This window comes from Delphinus delphis, chromosome 1, assembly GCF_949987515.2.
Source record: "Delphinus delphis chromosome 1, mDelDel1.2, whole genome shotgun sequence".
NCBI classification, from domain to species: Eukaryota; Metazoa; Chordata; class Mammalia; order Artiodactyla; family Delphinidae; genus Delphinus; species Delphinus delphis.
This window is the reverse complement of record NC_082683.1, coordinates 106,380,783-106,402,862: the sequence shown is the minus strand read 5'-3', so window position 1 is coordinate 106,402,862 and position 22,080 is coordinate 106,380,783.

The window sequence follows — 22,080 nt, the reverse complement described above, 5'->3', positions numbered from 1 at the left end:
GGACACGGGTTTGTGCCCCGGTCCGGGAAGATCCCACATGCCGCGGAGTGGCTGGGCCCGTGAGCCATGGCCGCTGAGCCTGTGAGTCCGGAGCCTGTGCTCCGCAACGGGAGAGGCCACAACAGTGAGAGGCCCGCGTACCACAAACAAAAAAACAAAACATTATAGAAAGTGTTACAGAATGTCACCATTTTGTAAAATGAAATAACATTTTATTTTGTGCAGTTGTCCCAAGTATTCTGCTGTGTTTGGGTCCACTGCTACCACATATATGTAGCATCATGATAGAAACAGGGGGACCCACCTAGCCCACGGGTCCCCTTCCACTGCTGCAGTCTCTGCCCAGCTGGTTCTTTTTTTTAAGCCTAATTTACTTATTTTTTATTTTATTTTTATTATTATTATTTTTTTGGCCGTGCCGCGTGACGTGAAGGATCTTAGTTCCCCAACCAGAGATGGAACCCATGCCCCCTGCAGTGGAAGCACAGAATCTTAACCACTAGACCTCCAGGGAAGTCGTTTCCCCCACCCCCGCCCGCCCCGCTGGTTCTTTTTAAGGCCCCTCCCTTTGTGATTTATCTCTAATGATTCCCCAGGGAGGAATCTCTGCACTGCACTACCTACTCACCTCCTTCCCCACAAAAGCATCCTCTGAAGATTGGCATTCCATGCCTGAGAGTAAAGGATACTGGTGAGCTGATGAGAAGAGCTGCTTTACACTTTTAGGTTTTATACGCGTTTTGGGCTAACGAGAATTAATGTAATCTAAATTCACAAATTCATCTAAATTTGTGACAGAGACACTACACTGTCACAAATTACTATTTAACCAGTAATTATCTTGTCTATAAAATCATAGAGAAAATGCACTGAAATGGGAATGCCACTGCCATGTTGTACTCTGTTAATGATAGTGAAAGCTGGTTCAACCCTCTGAAAAACTACCCAAGAGCCTTCAATATGGAGTACCCTTTAACCCAGTAATTCTGCGAATCTATCCTAAGAAAATAATTTAGAACACATAAAACCTTTATGCACAAAATGTTTATTATAGCATTACTTATGCTAGTGAAAAACTAGAAAAAACTGGAAACAACAATAATCGTTTAAGAGGTAAGTAAATTATGATACACTCAAAGGTTGGAATAGTTACTTAAGATTGTTATCACCGGTCTCCAAAGGTGGTGGCCAATATGCATGATGTTTTTTTCTTTCTACATAAATATTTACCTATTCTACAAGAAGTGAGAATAGTTTTGAATTTGGAAAAAATATTCTTTATTATCTAAAAAAGATAGAGTTCAGACTAAATAATCTCTAAGGTTGGGTTCTTTGGAAGCAGATGTTGAGATGGAGTTTGGTATAAGATGTTTTAGGGGTATCAGCACTGTAAAGAAAGGGAGAGGAAGAAGGATTAAGCAGAGGAAGACATTAAACTGTAGTAAAGACCTGAGAAAATCTTAGCCACCTCAGTAGGAAGTTAAGAGCAAGCAATGCCCACAAGAGTGTCCCACATTGGGTCAAAATGGCCTGACCTTTATTCTCTCAACCCTCTCAATCACCAAATGCAGGCTGCATGCAGAAGGGCATGACCTCTCTGTTGATCACACTCCCTGCAGGTGGGCAGTAAGTCTTCCTGGAAGAGAGATCTAGGTGGTGTATTTCCATTTATACTACATCCCTCCTAGGTCCAAGTTACTATGCTCCATTTTTATATGCTTATTTATTGAACAAACATATTAATAATAATGCAATCTTACATAGCACTTTCATAATGCTTTCACATATGGCATGCTTCCCTAATTTACAGTACTGAACCAAGAAGACTCTGAGGGATGTTTTTTAAAAGCACCCCCTCACAGCTTTTTCATGACAATTGCTTTCACCGTACTTCAATAAGACCATTTCATCTAATGTTACTGCTTCCTCTTCTCAACACATCTCTCTCCCTCTACCAGGAACCCTTCTCCTTTTCCCTGTTGGATAGCTATTGCTCTAGTACTGGCAAAAGTCCTTACACTCGTTGTGACATCCTACCCCAACCTCTTTTTCAGGTACCTTCCTCTCTTTTTTCTACAACCTAACTGCCACCAGCTAAAGTTAGAAAATGACCAATACATTATGCACACATGTTCTAATGACTAATGACAAAGCACTGTTCTTCCAAATACACTCACATTTCAAACATGATCACCAGATATCACACCAAAAGCACAGGCAACAAAAGAAAAAAATTAGACTTCAAAATTTATAACTTTTGTGTATCAAAGGACACTATTAACAAAGTGAAAAAGATAACCCACAGAATGGGAGGAAATATTTGCAAAGCATATACCTGATAGGGGACTGATATCCAAAATATATAAAGAACTCCTAGAAGTCAACAACAAAAATCAAACAACTCAGTTCAAAAATGAGCTTTTTGGTTTTGGTTTTGTTTTTGTTAGTTTAGTTTTTATTGTTTGTTTTCCTTTTTAGGTTCCTTTGTTTGGTTGCTCTCTTCTTTTTTGTTTTCTATTTTTTGTGTATGTGTGTTTCTTTGTGTGTTTTTGTCTGTTTGGCTTTGATTTTACCATGTGTCTTGGGGGTTTGTTTGTTCATTCTCTTTCTTTCTTTTTTTTTCTTTTCTTCCATGCTATGTAGCTTGCAGGGTCTTGGTGCTCTGGCCACAGGTCAGGCCTCAGCCTCTGAGGTGAGAGAGCTGAGTCCAGGATGTTGGACTGCTAGAGAACTCCTAGGCCCAAGGAACATTAATCAGCAAGAGCTCTCCCAGAGGTCTCCATCTCAACACCAAGACCTGGCTCCACCCAATGGCCAGCAGGCTCCAGTGCTGGATGCTTCATGCCAAACAACTAGCAAGACAGGAACACAACTCCACTCATTAGCAGACAGCCTACCAAAAGTCATACTAAGCTCACAGACACCCCAAAACACACCACCCACCAGAACTCAGGCACCAGTGCCCCCTACCAGGAAGCCTACACAAGCCACTGGAACAACCACACCCACTGGGGTCAGTCACCAGAAGTAAGAGGAACTGAGACCCTGCAGCCTGCAGAAAGGAAACCTCAAACACAGTAAGTTAAACAAAATGAGAAGACAGAGAAATATGCTACAGATGAAGGAGCAAGGTAAAAACCCACAAGAGCAAACAAATGAAGAGGAAATAGGCAATCTACCTAAAAAAGAATTCAGAGTAATGATAGTAAAGATGATCCAAAATTTCGGAAACAAGCAGCCGCATAGCACAGGGAGATCAGCTTGGTGCTTTGTGACCACCTAGAGGGGTGGGATAGGGAGGATGGGAGGGAGATGCAAGAGGGACAAGATATGGGGGTATATGTATATGTATAGCTGATTCACTTTGTTATAAAGCAGAAACTAACACACCATTGTAAAGCAATTATACTCCAATAAATATGTTAAAACAAACAAACACACAAACAAAATCTCGGAAACAGAATGGAGAAAATACAAGAAACATTTAACAAGGACCTAGAAGAACTAAAGAACAAGCAAGCAGTGATGAACAACACAATAACTGGAATTAAAAATACTCTAGAAGGAATCAATAGCAAAATAAATGAGGCAGAAGAACAGATAAGTGAGCTGGAAGATAGAATGGTGGAGATAACTGCCACAGAGCAGAATAAAGAAAAAAGAATGAAAAGAATTGAGGACAGTCTCAGAGACCTCTGGAACAACATTAAACGTACCAACATTCAAATTATAGAAGTCCCAGAAAAAGAAGAGAAAGAGAAAGGGTCTGAGAAAATATTTAAAGAGATTATAGTTGAAAACTTCCCTCACATGGGAAAGGAAATATTCAATCAAGTCCAAGAAATGCAGAGAGTGCCATACAGGGTAAACCCAAGGCGGAACACGCGGAGACACATATTATTCAAACTATCAAAAATTAAATACAAAGAAAAAGCAGCAAGGGAAAATCAACAAATAACTTACAAGGGAATCCCCATAAGGTTATCAGCTGATTTTTCAGCAGAAACTCTGCAGGCCAGAAGGGAGTGGCAGGATATATTTAAAATAATGAAAGGGGAAAAGCTACAACCAAGATTACTCTACCCAGCAAGCATCTCATTCAGATTCAATGGAGAAATCAAAAACTTTACAGACAAGTAAAAGCTAAGAGAATTCAGCACCACCAAACCAGCTCTACAACAAATGCTAAAGGAACTTCTCTTCCCACTTCTCTTAGTGGGAAACACAAGAGAAGGAAAAGAACTACAAAAACAAACCCAACACAATTAAGAAAATGGTAATAGGAACATACATATCTATAATTACATTAAATGTGAATGGATTAAATGCTCCAACCAAAACACACAGACTGGCTGAATGGATACAAAAACAAGACCCATGTATATGCTGTTTACAAGAGACCCACTTCAGACCTAAGGACACATACAGACAAAGTGAGGGGACGGAAAAAGATATTCCATGCAAATGGAAATCAAAGGAAAGTTGGAGTAGCAATATTCATATTAGATAAAATAGACTTTAAAATAAAGACTGTTACAAGTGACAAAGAAGGACACTACATAATGATCAAGGGATCAATCCAAGAAGAAGATATAACAATTATAAATATATATGCACCCAACATAGGAGTACCTCAATACACAAGGCAAATACTAACAGCCATAAAAGGGGAAATTGACAGTAACACAATAGTGGGGGACTTTAACACCTCACTAACACCAATGGACAGATCATCCAGACAGAAAATTAATAAGGAAACACAAGCTTTAAATGACACAATAGACCAGATAGATTTAACTGATATTTATAGGACATTCCATCTGAAGCAGCAGAATACTTTCTTCCCAAGTGCATACGGAACATTCTCCAGGATAGATCACATATTGGATCACAAATCAAGCCTTCGTAAATTTAAGAAAATTGAAATCATATCAAGCATCTTTCTCAACCACACTGTTATGAGATTAGAAATCAATTATAGGAAAAAGCTGTTTAAAAAAAAACACATGGAGGCTAAACAATATGCTACTGAATAACCAAGAGATCACTGAAGAAATCAAAGAGAAAATCAAAAAATACCTAGAGACCAAAGACAACGAAAACACGACAATCCAAAACCTATGGGACACAGCAAAAGCAGTTCTAAGAAGGAAGTTTATAGCAATTCAATCTCACTCAAGAAACAAGAAAAATCTCAAATAAACAATCTAACCTTACACCTAAAGGAACTAGAGAAAGAAAAAAAAAAAAAAACCCAAAGTTAGTAGAAGGAAAGAAATCATAAAGATCAGAGCAGATATAAATGAAATAGAAACAAAGAAAACAATAGCAAAGATCAATAAAACTAAAAGCTGGTCCTTTGAGAATAGAAACAAAATTGATAAAACTTTAGCCAGACTATCAAGAAAAAGAGGGAGAGGACTCAAATCAATAAAATTAGAAATGAAAAAGGAGAAGTTACAATGGACAACTGCAGAAATACAAAGATCATAGGAGACTACTACAAGCAACTCTATGCCAATAAAATGGACAACCTGGAAGAAACGGACAAATTCTTAGAAAGGTATAACTTGCCAAGACTGAACCAGGAAGAAATAGAAAATATGAACAGACCAATCACAAGTAATGAAATTGAAACTGTGATTAAAAATCTTCCAACAAACAAAAGTCCAGGACCAGGTGTCTTCACAGGTGAATTCTATCAAACATTTAGAGAAGAGCTAACACCCATCCTTCTCAAACTCTGCCAAAAAATGACAGAGGAAGGAACACTCCCAAACTCATTCTTTGAGGCCACCATCACCCTGATACCAAAACCAGACAAAGATACTACAAAAAAAGAAAATTACAGACCAATATCACTGATGGATATAGATGCAAAAATCCTCAACAAAATACTAGCAAAAAGAATCCAACAACACATTAAAAGGATCATACACCATGATCAAGTGGGATTTATCCCAGGGATGCAAGGATTCTTCAATATACGCAAATCAATCAATGTGATACACCATATTAACAAATTGAAGAATAAAAACCATATGATCATCTCAATAGATGCAGCAAAAGCTTTTGACAAAATTAAACACCATTTATGATAAAAACTCTCCAGAAAGTGGGCATAGAGGGAACCTACCTCAACATAATAAAGGCCATATATGACAAATCCACAGCAAACATCATTCTCACTGGTGAAAAAGAGAAAGCATTTCCTCTAAGATCAGGAACAAGACAAGAATGTCCACTCTCACCACTATTATTCAACATAGTTTTGGAAGTCCTAGCCATGGCAATTAGAGAAGAAAAAGAAATAAAAGGAATACAAATTGGAAAAGAAGAAGTAAAACTGTCACTGTTTGCAGATGACATGATACTATACATAGAGAAGCCTAAAAATGCCACCAGAAAACTACTAGAGCTAATCAATGAATTTGGTAAAGTTGCAGGATACAAAATTAATGCACAGAAATCTCTTCCATTCCTATATACTAATGATGAAAAATCTGAAAGAGAAATTAAGGAAACATTCCCATTTAACCATTGCAACAAAAAGAATAAAATACCTAGGAATAAACCTACCTAGGGAGACAAAAGATCTGTATGTAGAAAACTATAAGACACTGATGAAAGAAATTAAAGATGATACCAACAGATGGAGAGATATACCATGTTCTTGGATTAGAAGAATCAATATTGTGAAAATGACTGTACTACCCAAAGCAATCTACAGATTCAATGCAATCCCTATCAAATTACCAAGGTCACTTTTTACAGAACTAAAACAAGAAATCTTAAAATTTGTATGGAGACACAAAAGACCCCGAATAGGGCTCCCTGGTGGCACAGTGGTTGAGAGTCTGCCTGCTGATGCAGGGGACACGGGTTCGTGCCCCGGTCCGGGATGATCCCACATGCCGCGGAGCGGCTGGGCCCGTGAGCCATGGCTGCTGAGCCTGCGCGTCCGGAGCCTGTGCTCCGCAACGGGAGAGGCCACAGCAGTGAGAGGCCCACATACCGCAAAAAAAAAAAAAAAAAAAAAAAAGACCCCGAATAGACAAATCAGTCTTGAGGGAAAAAAACAGAGCTGGAGGAATCAGACTCCCTGACTTCAGACTATACTACAAAGCTACAGTAATCAAGACAATATGGTACTGGCACAAAAACAGAAAGATAGACCAATGGAACAAGATAGAAAGTCCAGAGATAAACCCATGCACCTACGGTCAACTAATCTATGACAAAGGAGGCAAGGATATACAATGGAGAAAGGACAGTCTCTTCAATAAGTGGTGCTGGGAAAACTGGACAGCTACATGTAAAAGAATGCAATTAGAACACTCCCTAACACCATACATAAAAATAAAGTCAAAATGGATTAGAGACCTAAATGTAAGACTGGACACTATAAAACTCTTAGAGGAAAACATAGCAAGAACACTCTTTGACATAAATCAGAGCAACATCTTTTTTGATAAACTTCCCAGAGTAATGGAAATAAAAACAAAAATAAACAAATGGAACCTCACGAAACTTAAAAGCTTTTGTACAGCAAAGGAAACCATAAGGAAGACAAAAAGACAACCCTCAGAATGGGAGAAAATATTTGCAAACGAATCAATGGACAAAGGATTAATCTCCAAAATATATAAACAGCTCATGCAGCTCAATTTTAAAGAAACAAAAACCCAATCCAAAATTGGGCAGAAGACCTAAATAGACATTTCTCCAAAGAGGACATACAGATGGCCAAGAAGCACATGAAAAGCTGCTCAACATCAGTAATTATTAGAGAAATGCAAATCAAAACCACAATGTGGTATCACCTCACACCAGTTAGAATGGGCATCATCAGAAAATCTACAAACAACAAATGCTGGAGAGGGTGTGGAGAAAAGGGAACCCTCTTGCACTGTTGGTGGGAATGTAAATTGATACAGCCACTATGGAGAACGGTATGGAGGTTCCTTAAAAAACTAAAAATAGAATTACCATATGATCCAGCAATCCCACTACTGGGCATATACCCAGAGAAAACCATAATTCAAAAAGACACATGTGCCCCAGTGTTCATTGCAGCACTATTTACAATAGTCAGGTCATGGAAGCAACCTAAATGCCCATCAACAGACGAATGGATAAAGAAGATGTGGCACATATATACAGTGGAATATTACTCAGCCATAAAAAGGAACAAAATTGGGTCATTTGTTGAGACGTGGATGGATCTAGAGACTGTCATACAGAGTGAAGTAAGTCAGAAAGAGAAAAACAAATATCATATATTAACGCATGTATGTGGAACCTAGAAAAATGGTACAGATGAATCAGTTTGCAGGGCAGAAGTTGAGACACAGATGTAGAGAGAACAAACGTATGGACACCAAGGGAGAAAAGCCGCCCGGGTGTGGGGATGGTGGTGTGATGAATTGGGCGATAGGGATTGACATGTATACACTGATGTGTATAAAATTGATGACTAATAAGAACCTGCTATATAAAAAAATAAAATTAAAAAATTAAAAAAAGAGAAAAAACAAATATATATATTAACATATATATGTGGAATCTAGAAAAATGGTATAGATGAACCTGTTTGCAAGGCTGAAATAGAGACACAGACGTACAGAACAAATGTATTGATACCAAAGGAGGGAAAAGTGGGATGAATTGGGAGATTGGGATTGACGTCTATACACTAATATGTATAAAATAGATAGCTAGTGAGAACGTGCTGTATAGCACAGGGAACTCTACTTAGTGCTCTATGGTGACCTAAATGGGAAGGAAATCCAAAAAAGAGGGGATATATGTATACATACAGCTGATTCACTTCGTTGTACAGCAGAAACTAACACAACACTGTAAAACAACTGTACCTCAATAAAAGTTAAAAAAAAAAAGCAAAAGAAAAAACAAAATGAGCCTTTTGACTTAAATACAAATTTCTCCAAAGAAGATATACAAATGGCCAAACAAGCATATGAAAAGATAATCACCATCATTGGGGAAATGCAAACCCAAACCACAGTGAGATTCCTCTTCACCTCATTAGGATGGCTATTATAAAAAAACAAAAAGAAAACAGAAAATAATTGTTGACAAGGATTTGGAGGAATTGCTACTCTTCTGCATTCCTGGTGGGAATGTAAAATTGTGCAGCTGCGATGGGAAATATTATGGTGATTTCTCAAAATATTAAATACAGAATTACCATATGATTTAGCAATTCACTTCTGGATGTCTCCCCAAAAGAACTGAAAGAAGGGATTCACATAGATATTTGCACACCCATGTTCATAGCAGTACTGTTCACAATAGCCCCCAAAATGGAAATAACACAAATGTCTATCAATGGATGAAGCGGTATATACATACAGTGGAATATTATTCAACCTTAAAAAGGAAGGAAATTCTGATATGTGCTACAACATGGATTAACCTTGAAGACATCATGCTAGGAGAAATAAGCCAGACGCTGAAGACCACATATTGTATGACTCCATTTATATGAAACGTCTAGAAATGGCAAATCCATAAAGACAGAAAGTAGATAAGTGGTTGCCAGGGGCTGGCGGAGGGGGAATGGAGAAAGACTGCTCAGGAGTATGAGGTTTCTTTTCTTTTTTTTTTTTTTTTTTGGTACGCGGGCCTCCCACTGCCACGGCCTCTCCCGTTGTGGAGCACAGGCTCCGGACGCACAGGCCCAGCGGCCACGGCCCATGGGCCCAGCCGCCCCGCGGCATGCGGGATCCTCCCGAACTGGGGCACGAACCCACGTCCCCTGCATCGGCAGGCGGACCCTCAACCACTGCGCCACCAGGGAAGCCCATGAGGTTTCTTTTGAGGGTGATGAATGTTTTGGAATTACAAGGTGGTGATGGTTGCACAACCTTGTGAACATACTAGAAATCACTGAATTGTATACTTTAAAAGCATGAACTTCATGATAAGTAAATTATAGCTCAATTTTTAAAAAAATTCAAGTAGTTCCAACTTCATGAAGACTTCCCTGAGCATCCTGGTTAGTTAACCACTCTCTCCTATGCACAACCTTTAGATCACACCTTTATTGTAGACTTATGTAACTTTTTGTAATATACCATCTCTTCTGCTGATTATGAGTGCTTCTAGACAGGACTTTGTCTTGTCTGTGCCTGTATCCTCAACTGGCCACAGTGCTTAAAACTCAGGACGGTAGATAGAGGTTGAATTGGAAAGATTATCTACTTTCCAAGACTTTACCATACACAACAATATTGAGCAATCCATTTCTTGGATATAACAAATATTATTTACATATTGTGTGTAAGACTTTAGTGATATAAAAACAAAGATGCATAGTGTCTACCTTAGAGGAACTTACAAATTTTTGGTGGAAATAATTGTACTTAAGTACAATACAAGGCAGAAAATAAGCACCATGTGAATGGCATAATGATCCACACCTAAGAGTTTGGCAAAGTAGAAAATTACTACCTTGGGGCTGATCAGTAAGATTTTGTGGAGGTAGAGGCATGAAAGTGATCTTTAGGGATGTAGCAAGATGTTAAAATAAAAGCTTCAGTTGAGGCACATTCCAGAGCTATGTGTTGGACCAAAACACAGATGGTAAAAAGGGGAGAAGGGAGAGGCAGGTAACTCTCAAATGGTCACCCACATTGACGGCATAAAGGGATGCTGATAGGAAGCTTTTTGAAATGGATTTCTTTGGAAAGAACTACTGTGTATGAAGAATTCTACCCTCCTCACTAAGGGTGAATGAGGAGGAGAAGGGATATCCGCTCCTTACCTCAAACCAAAGGACAGGACTTTGAGGGAACCATCTGCGGAGCTTAATGTGTGTCTCCTACAGTTTGAGGGACACAGGTCTGCTGACTGGATCACACTGGAGAAATCAAAATGTCGAGGGCTGAGGTGTGCGGAGGTAGCTACACTCCCAGAGTCTGTCTGGGTGAATGGTGTTTCCTATGGACCAAATGAGATCCCTGAGGGAAAGGGAATTGACATGGTTATGCTTAGCCCCTGGTCGAAATGGCCTCCTGTGGGGATGAAAGCTGGAAATGAACTGCTGCTGGACGTGTAGAGGCTGCAGAAGTGGGGAAAGGGAAGGTCTCTGAGGAACCCATGAAAAGTCCCTCAAGAGGGAAACTGGCTTCAAACATCTGCAAGGTCCAGAGAGCACCAGCTAGATCACTTCCACAGCATCGATCAACCAAGAATTCTATGAATCCACGAATTCCCCTCCCCAGGCTCCAGACCCTGAAAGGGCCAAAAACAAGTTTGTACGATGGGAGAAGAGAAGAAGGAGCATGAGAGGAGGAAAGAGAGAAGCCAAGAGTCCCTCTCCCCCCGATCTTCAAATTTCAGACTTCTAGCCTGCAGCCAGCTGAAGCTGGAGGAGAGGACACACTTCAACTGTAAGTTGAAGTTACAACAATTCTCATCTCGGACTCCCATTTAAATGCCTGGTTGACATTTTGTGCCCTAAAAAGTGACAGCACTGTTATTACCTCTGAGGGACAACCTTTGTCTTTTCTAAATGTAAGAGAGAAATAGCCCCTTGGTGCAGACTTAAAAAGATAGTGCGAGACAAAAATGAATTTGCTTTAAGATTCCATTCTACCAGTTGTGCTCGTCCCATGTAACCTTTATAGGTAAAAATTGAAGAAGGGGCCTCCAGCAAAGGAATAGAGGTGACTGGATCCAAGCTCTACTTGGAAAAGGAAACACAGATAAACATACCCATCCCCGGGATGGGGATGCAGGAGGGCGGCTGGGACTGTAGACAAGGGGCTGCCAGGAAGGGCCTCCAGCACCAAGCTAAACAGTCATTTAAATACTGGATAAAATTTCAGGAGGTTTTGGTACTTATTTCACATATTAAGTACCCGAGATCAGGAAAACTAAGTATTTATTACATTTCAAATATAAAAATTCATAAGCATAAATGCAAATATACTGAAATATATTAACCATATCACTTTAATATAAAAATAAAATATTGCTTGAAGGAAATTCTACATAAAATAGTTTAATTAGGGTTTAAAATGAAGGAAAATTACAATTGTTTTTAAAGTGATATTAGTCTATCAATGATATCATCAAGCTGTGAAAAACTTTCCAGTTGCTAAAAAATTCTGAATGTATGCTGGTTAAGGGAATGATAAGGAGATAGTTATAAGACGTTCTTAAATATCAGTATTTTCTCTAGTCCCTTATCTTCAAACAACCCTATCTCTTGGTTAATAAGTTTGAGGAGATTTTTTTGGGGGGGTCAATATTTTCTTTCTTTGCAGGGACAATATTTGTTTGTAACAAGCTGTTTTTGTCTGTTTGCTTCAAAGAAAGTATTTCTCACTTGTCTTCATCTTCCTGTCTCATCTTACATAAATGGAGATTCTAATGTGGACACCATATTAATACCAATAGTGTTCTGTTCCTATTCCATTTGTTGGAAATCTTTGTGATAGATAAGAACTATTCTTGCATTAGAAGCTTTGCTTTGGTGGTTGTTATTTTCTTCTTTTGCTTAAGGATTATGGAAGTATAGAAGATGGCTTTCTAAACAAGCGCACTTATACCTGATTCAAGATTTTAATGAAGCATGTCTCTGTGTATCAAGACATAAATGATTCAGATTTTTTAAACTCCAAAATAACCATATCACACCAACAGAAATGCCAGTATTCCAGGACTTTAAAACAGCATGGAAGACCAGAGTGGTGGACCATCAAACACTGATATTGTAAATCATTCTTCCGTGGGCAATGTGGAGCCAACAGAGACATTTAAACAAGGAAATGACAAAGATGTATAGACACAGATGTGACCGGTAAGAGTTGTATAGAGTATTAAGCCCACCTTCTTCTGCCAAAAGGTCAGCAACTTCAGCTTGAGTCACTGACAGTCACTGGAAGGTGATTAATGAGGGGAAGAAAGCTGGGAGAGAGGCATGCAAACATCTGTTGTTTCCCCCTCATCATCCAGTCACACTTTTCTGGTAAAAACAATTCCGAGTCTTCTTTGAAGAACGACCTGTACCCCTTTAGCTCATGTGGGTGGGTTTGACTTCCCCTTCAACTCCAGAGATGGTTGGAAATGATTTCTTATAACTTAAAAAACACGTCTCATCTTGCAAATGACCAAGGCCCAGGACTTGTTTATATGGGGGGAAATCTTTGTTTCTAGATATACTGAGTGGTAAAGAGATAGAACTGCTATAGCCATTGTGTGACCCAGGGAGGAGCTAGGAGTCACCAGATAAAGTTTCACGGAAAAGGCAAAAGAGTGAGAGATGGAGCTGGAGGCTTCAAAAGAACCAGAAACCATTATTATCTGAGCTTCTACCCAGCTAAGCCTTCTGAAGTTTTCAATTACATGGGCTAATTAATTCTTTTTCTTTTTTCATATTAAGCCAGCTTGAGTCAGTTTTCTGCCATTTGCAACAAAGTTCTAAATGATATTCAGGAAAAAAAAAGCCATCAAGGGCTTCCCTGGTGGCGCAGTGGTTGAGAGTCCGCCTGCCGATGCAGGGGACACGGGTTCGTGCCCCGGTCCGGGAAGATCCCACGTGCCGCGAAGCGGCTGGGCCCGTGAGCCATGGCCGCTGTGCCTGCGCGTCCGGAGCCTGTGCTCCGCAATGGGAGAGGCCACAACAGTGAGAGGGCCGCGTACCGCAAAAAAAAAAAAAAAAAGCCATCAATCAGGACTGAGGTGATGGTAGGAAGAAAGACTTACTGGTGAGAAGTCATGAAGGAAAAACAGTTTCAATCTCCCATGCTACCATGTTGCATGGTATCATCCATGCAAAATGTCACACAAATTACTACCCCTTCCCCAATGAGTTGAGCAGTATAATATCTGTGGCTCATAGTGTAGACTCAGATGTCAGACAGGCATGGGTCCACATTCAGACTACCTAGACTCTGCCCTTAAGATCTGTGCATCCTTGGACAAGTTACTTAACTTCTGTTCTCTAACCTCAGTTTCTTTCTCTATGAAATGGTGATAGGACCTTCCACTTAAGTTACTAGGAGGATTAAATGACACACTGCATGAAAAAGATTTAGCATAACGCTAGGTATAATGTTATTGATAGTTTCTCTTTTCCAAGCTTGCTGGAGATTATCACTTATAATGTTATTGATAGTTTCTCTTTTCCAAGCTTGCTGGAGATTATCACCGGGGAAAAATTTTGTTGGAAGTGAAACTACCAATGTTACCTGCCTCCATGTTTATCTTACCTCCTTTCCCATCTTAATGGAAAGAGGTGACCCTTAATGAAAGAGGATTTCAGGCTCTCTCTGCCTAAGGCTGATCTTAGTTGGAGAGGTGACACATCTCCTGTCCAAGACTGATCCTTCCTCCTTTCTTCTTTATCACAACTCCCATTTCTTTAGCGATTTTGTCCCATCAATGATACCTTTTTGTGTTAATTGTCCCCCCCGCCCTCGCAGCTGGCAATTTTCTCCCATTTTGTAAAAAACTCTCCCAGAATAAAATAATCCCCTCCTATCAGTAGTTCTCGAAGTGTGATCTGAAGAACTCCTATATCAGAATCACCTGGGGACCAGCTAAGCCTCTGGTTACCTCGCCATCACCCTCTCTCCCATGTATGCTGTGGCTATTTCACTTTCCCATGTTCCTCAAATCTTCAAGAAGTACCAAACCTAACCCCCCACCCCACTGATTCTGCAGAAAAAAAGAAACTATCCCCCCGCAAACCCTTCTAATTCCCACACTATAAATGTAACTCCACTTATGCCTGTTCTTTCTTCTTTCCCACCTGTCAACATTGACAATATGTACCTTCTCCTTCTGAGGCTAATGACTTTTACAGTTATTTCTTATCTTTTCCTACCCTCTTAAGCACTTCACTCGATTATCCTGTCTCTTGTATTTTCAGCCTCTCCCTATCTATAGCCTTCTTTCTATCAACATTTAAACATACATAGAAACTTATTCCATCTTCAAAAGGCAGTTCTCCCTTAACTTCCTGAATCAAACACCTCCCGATACTGTATTTGTTCACCTCCTCTTCTCAGCTAAACTTCTTGAAGATGTCTACACTTACTTCCCACTCACTACCCACTTCTATTTAATTTTCACCCCACTAGTTCGTTGAAACCGCTCTCACTTTAGTGACCAAAGAATATTTTGTCAAATCCAGGAGACACTTGGTCCGTCCATCACTTGACTTCTCAGTTCCATTTGACACTGCTGTCCATTCCCTTCTTCTTCGAACATTTCTTCTCTTGGCTTCCTTGATACCTAAGTCTTTTCTATCTCTGCCACTCCTTATCATTCTCCTTCTCAGGCCTCTCTTTCTCTGCTCTTCCCTTAAATGGTGGTGTCCCTACATTACTGAGCAAGGGCTCGCTGCCTGATGTGCACAGAAGCCAGTACTATGGCACTGATTTTTGAGAAAAGAAAGAGCTTTATCACGAGGTCGACTGACAAAGAGACAGGAGGCAAGGTTTTCAAACCTGTCTCCTCAAGCCGGAGTCTGGGGTGAAATTTAAGGGGTTAGTGGAATTTGAAACCTGGATGGTGATTGGTTTGTTTTGAATTAGTCCATATGAGGTACTCATGCTGCGGGAAGTCAGCTTTTCCTTATTGAAGGACTTCTCACTTTGTAAAGGGCTCTGGTGGCAAGATTTCTATTCTTTGAGTTCTGTAGACTGAAGATTCTTGGTTCCAAGGTCATCCTGGAGACACAGGTTCCTGTGTTGCACAGGCACAGTGCTATCTCTGTAAAATAACTCCAGCTTTGATTAATCAACAACCTGTTTTAAGGAAGTTAAACCAGTTTAAGCCGGTGCTATTTCAGTTTGATTAATCAACAACCTATTTAAAGAGACAAAAACAGTTGAAGCTGGTCGATGTTTTACGTACTATTTAAATTCTCCCCTTTTTCTTTGTACATTCCTCAGTCTTTTTTTTTTTTTTGGTACGCGGGCCTCTCACTGTTGTGGCCTCTCCCGTAGAGGAGCACAGGCTCCAGACGCACAGGCTCAGCGGCCATGGCTCACGGGCCCAGCCGCTCCGCAGCATGTGGGATCTTCCTGGACTGGGGCACGAACCTGTGTCCCCTGCATCGGCAGGTGACTCTCAACCACTGCGCCACCAGGGAAGCCCCATTCCTCAGTCCTGAGGCAAATAGGGCAATGACCATTCTAGCTGTTCCTGCTGATTGGGGGTGTAAATTTTTATAACAGGAAGGAAATTGTTTTGCATTTAATTATAAATATTTGCAAATTCTAGCTTGAACTCTTGTCTTGAGCAATCATCATGTGAGTGGGGGAGGCCTTTTTAAATATACATGATAGACAGTAAGTACAAAATCTGATGAGTGAAAGGATTAACCCTAAGATACACAGAACTATGACTCCTAACTTTAACAGTCCTTCAAAAACAGAGCTTACTCCTTTGGGAATCCATGTTATGGTACCTAATTCTTCTACAATATGAGCTACTCATGCTACATGATCATTTTCAAAACTGCAATAATACTTTGTCTTAAGGAAGGGTTTCCCACATAACATTTCATAAGGGCTCATTTGGAGCTTCCCTCTAGGGGCTACTTTTACCCTAAGCAGGGCAACTGGTAAGACCTTATCCCAAGTTAAGTTGGTTTCTTGACATAATTTGGTGATTGTCTCTTTTAAGGTAGGATTCCTCTTTTCAGTCTTTCCCGTAGACTGAGATCTCCATGAAGCATGTAACTTTCACTATATTCCGAGGGTCTGAGACACCCCTTGAGTTATCTTGGCTATGAAATCTCTTCCACTGCCACTTTGAATAGAAAGAGGCAACCCAAAAGGAGGGATGATTTCTCTTAGTAGGCCTCTGTTACCTCAGAAGCTTTCTCTGTTCAGCATAGAAATGCTTCGACCCATCCTGTGAAGGTGTCCACAAGTACGAGCAGATGTCTATTATTTCCCATGGTTCTTGGTGTAACAGTAAAGTCTACTTACCAATCATCTCCTGCTTTTGTCCCTCAGGTTTGTACCCCTTTCATTATCGGGCGTGGCCTGGTTTAGGATTGTTTCTGATGCAGATCAGGCAATTTTTTATTACTTTTTGGATGGTCCTTTGAATTTGCGAACCAACAATAAACCTTTGTAGCCAATGATAGGTTGCATCCCTCCCATAATGGGCTCCTTGACGTAGATGAGTAATAATTCTTTCCATTAAATGCTCAGGTGTAAGCACTAGTCCCTATTCATTATAAATCCAGCCTTATTTGGTTGTTTGGTACCGAATACCATCTAAGTCTTCCGAGAGTCATCGTGAAATCCTCATTAGTCTGCTCTCTCTAGATCCGTTTCCATTTCTTACTGCCTGTTTTAGAGCCCGATCAGCCAAATTATTTCCTTTAGCTATATAACTATCAGTCTTTTGGTGGCCCGGGCAATGTGCTATGGCTACTTCTTTCAGCATTATAACAGAGTCTAATATGGCCAGTATCTCCTCTCCGTGTTTCTTTTCTTCCTGATATTAGTAGACCTCTCTTTCCATATGGCCCCATGCGCATGCACTACAGAGAAGGCATACTTAGAATCAGTATAAATGGTAACCTGGGGGACTTCCCTTATGTTCCAGTGGTTAAGACTCTGTGCTTCCACTGCAGGGGGCATGGGTTCAATCCCTGGTCAGGGAACTAAGATCCCACATGCAACATGGCGTGGCCAAAAAAAAAAAAAAAAAAAGCAAAAACACTATTAAAAATAAATAAATAAATGGTTACCTTTTCCTTAGCTCCAAGGTGCAGGGCTCTCATGAGGGCTATGAGCTCTGCCTTTTGGGCAGATGTACCTGGAGGAGGGCTTCTGCTTCTAGGACTTCCTGATGAGTTACTATTGCATACCCAGCCTTTTGAAGTCCCCAGTCCATGAAGTTGCTCCCATCCATAAACATTTCCACGTCTGGCTTTTCTAAAGGCTGATCAGTCAGGTCAGGTCTGCTAGAATAGACTTCTTCAATTTTTTTATGGTATGGAATACCTTATGGCATTCCGGAGCGCAGCCTAATGGTTCATTGTCATTTCCTCTAAGTGCCTCATATAGGAGTTTGGCCATGTGTCCAAAGTTAGGAATCCAAATATGACAAAACCCAGCCATTCCTAAGAATCCTTGCAATTGCCTTCCGGTGGTGGGTACAACCACCCTAGCTAATGCTTCCCTTCGATCTGGCAGTCAGTTTCTTTGTCCTTTTGATAACTCAAATCCTAGATATTTTACAGTTGGTTAAGAAATTTGCACTTTTCCCTTGGACTTTATATCCCTGGTCTGCCAAAAATTTTAAGTGAGGATTGTATTTTGGTCTGAAGCTTCCTTAGTTTTACTAGCATCCACATATTGCAGGAACATTCCCTCATTTAATTGGAGGTCCCTTAAATCCTTGGCTAAGGTGGGAGCGTTCTTAAATCCTTGCGGGAGTGCCATCCAACAATATTGTTGTCTTCTATTAGTCTCTGGATCATCCCATGCAGAGGCAAACAGTTCCTGGGACTCGGGACTTAGGGATATGCAATAAAAGGCATCTTTTACATCCAGAATTGTAAACCAGCAAAGGTCTCCAGATAAAGCTGCCTAAGGATTTGGCACACTGAATGTATCCTCTACAATTTGGTTAATGGCTCCCAAATCCTGCACAAAACGATAATCTTTTGTCCCAGGTTTTCATACCGGCAGGATTGGAGTGTTATATGGGGAATGAAAAGGTCAGATTAATTGGGATTTAAGACAGGTGGTTAGCAGAGGCTTTATGCCTCCTTTCGCATACCTCTTTAAAGGGCATTGCTTTAAATTTAGAGCCTTGGTGCCTCGACAGAGTTCTGCTACTATTGGGTCAGCCCAAACGTATGCTCTTACCTTTTGTAGAATTTCTTCAGGGACTTCTGGTTGAGGCTCAGTCTCCCAGTTGTAATAGTGCAGCTTGGAGGGCGCAGGCTTGCTTTTTCTGCTGAGAAAGTCATTTAATTTTGTTAGTAGACCTTGCCTCAACAAGGGAGTAGGGCATTCAGGCACATATGGAAAGCTGTGCTTTAAATATGCTTTTTTCCAATTATACAGATCAGAGATAGAAAAGGAGGAGGGCACATATACAGATCCCCTGGGTTGACCTTGGTCATTTAGACCTGTGGGAACTTGTCTCCGTGGATATTGCCCTGCCTGAAGCAGAGTACCCCCTGGGTCAAACTGAGTACCCTCGCGGGTATGGGGAGGGGAGACCCTGTTGACTATCTGGTAAGGAAGGGTTGGGGCCAGACCTGGGGCTCTAGGAGGATTGCTGGGGCCAGACCTGGGGCTCTAGGAGGATTGCTGATGGAAGCCTTGGCACCACTCGGAGGGATTTCCCCCTTCATAAGGCGGGGGAATGGCGGGAGGCACCAAAGGAGGAGACAAATGTAGTTAAGTTGAGATCATCACTGGCTCTGACTCAGGGAAAACAGGTTTTTTCTGAGGGCCTTCCTCTGAACCATAACTTTACATATCTTCTGCAAATTCTTATTCTGATATAGAGACTCAGGTTTCCCTGCTGAGAACTGTTCAGCAGTTTTAACTGCTGAACAAAATAACTTAGAAAAAGCAGTCGAGGTCAAACGTCGTGAGCCCACTACCTGTGCTTGCCTACTCCTGAAGAAAGTTGATAACCACAGTGCAAGGCAAAACTGATGGTAGGACAGCCAAGGGTTCTCCATCTGGGAGTTCCTTCTCTGAAGAAAAACAAGCCCTTCATGAAGTCTGAGTTTTGTAGCTGGCTGACCAGATTTCCTTCACTATATTGCTCAAAATAGTATGTGTGTGTGTGTGTGTGTGTGTGTGTGTGACACACACACACACACACAGACACACTTAAAAGCAGTTCAATGCTAGCTCCTTGATAGCTTGGCTCATACAAAAGAGGGTTAAAATTCTCAATGAAGACAAACTAAAATGTGTCTAATTGTAAAAGACTCCTCCCTTGTCAGAAACAGGGATAAAGTTGATTTTGTCCCATTTCTCCTCTCTTTTGCAAACCAAGTCTAATTGTAAAATAGTCCTACAATTAGAAGACCCATTCTTGGGCCATTTTCCCCTGGCCCCAGTTGATACTGGGCCAGGCAGTGGTACAAAAGAAAATCATATACAGTAGGAAGTCAAATAGAACACCAAGAACATAATACATTAAATACATAATACATAATACATTAAATACATTAAAAATTACAGAATAAAAGCACATCACTAAAAGAACCATATTGTTATCAGAAAGGACAGGTACAAACAGAACAAAGCACAAACTTACTGATAGAGATCTATACCCAGATGACTCTAGTTATTATCTGCATTAGAAACATTATCTCCATCTTCAAAATACTTCAATCTTCTCAGGCCATTCTCTAGATGTATTTAAGAGCTATTTTCTCAAAAATGTTCTTGTCAAGTTTTGCTTGTGTTTTGGAAGATTTTTTGCTTTATTTTACAGTTGGCTAAATGTAGGCCAAGTTTGACTACTGTATTTCTTATTTAAACTGCAAGTAATTATATATTGTAAAATCACTGTTTGTCCTGTTACTACCTTAACAATCTCAACCTTCCTAAAATATCTATTTGTCTAATAATGTTGCCCCACCTGTTTTGTTTCTCTTTAATCTGTCTTTCGTCAAATCACTCTAAAGACACAAAGCTTTGCTTTTTAATCCATGCTGACCTCCTATTTGGAAATTGATGATTTCTCCTAGCTCCCATTTCACTGATTTTACTCCTTATATTTCCTAATTACTTTTACTGTGCTTACTCTATTCCTTAGACTGATTGATATTATCATGTTTTTTTTTTCTTTTTTCCCCCCTTCCTGTTAAATTAGCAGGGGTACTGTTAACATTCCCCATTTTGGAAGTGTTTTCTCCTCAGGATAACCAGAGCAAAATGACAGGAAGCAGATTCAGCAAAGCTTTGCTGCAGTCATCCAATAGTTAACCCTATTGGCCAATTCCTCACAAATAAAACAGTCACCGACAAACACAGACAAGCAGAGAAATCCAAAGACCGCAGGCTCTAACCCAGGGTTTGGGACTCTAATCCTTTGAGTACGTCAGCAGCTGTAACCTTTTATATGGGCTCCCTTAGGGTGGGGCTTGAACCCACAAACCTGACTTGCCTCCGGAAATGTTGCCACCAGAGCCCTTTGCAAAGTGAGAAGTCCTTCAATAAGAAAAACCTGGCTTCCAGCAGCATGAGTAGCTCATATGGACTAATTCAAGACTAACCAATCACCATCCAGGTTTGAAATTTCTCTAACCCCTTAAACTTTGCCCCGACGATAGATCAAGGACACAGGTTTGAGAGCCTTGCCTCCTGCCTCCTTATCAGTCGACCTCAAGATAAAGCTCTTTTCTCAAAAGCCAGTGCCATAGTATTGGCCTCTATGCGCGTGGCACAGCGAGCCCTTGCTCTGTAACACTCAAGAGTCCTGTCCTAGCCCCCTGTTTCTCTCCTACTCGACTCACTCACCCTGGGCATCTTAACCGCTCCTAATGTTTCAATTAATAACTATGCGTGGAGGAGTTTCACCTATATATTCCTACTCCAGATTTAGCCTGAGTTCCAGATCCATAAAATCTAGAGGGCATTTGTATTTAAATGCCTCACAGGTAACCTTATAATGTACATATTCAAAATTAACTTGCTAATTTCTGCTCAACCTCCTTCCGGTAAAAGGCATCCTCTGCAAGTTGCCCGACCCAGGAACTAAGAAGTCATCCTTGACGCCTTCCTCCCTCTCACTCTCTATCGTTAACTCTGCCTCCTAAAGGTTTCACACCTGGAAGCCTGCAACAGCCTGACCTTTCTCCAGTTTTGCCCCCTTCCAATCCAGGGTGATATCCTGGAGGAAAAGATCACAGTTACACTAGCTATTAGGTTCTAAATATTTGCTGTGGTTAAGGTTAAAATTAAGCTCCAAGCTTCCTATCAGCCGAGGCAAAAATGAAGGAAAAGTAATCTTCATACGTTTTAATGTTTGTTCTAATGCTAACACTAAAACAAATTTCTCAAGGGAGCAATAAGTGATGTAATGAACAATGTCCTCAAC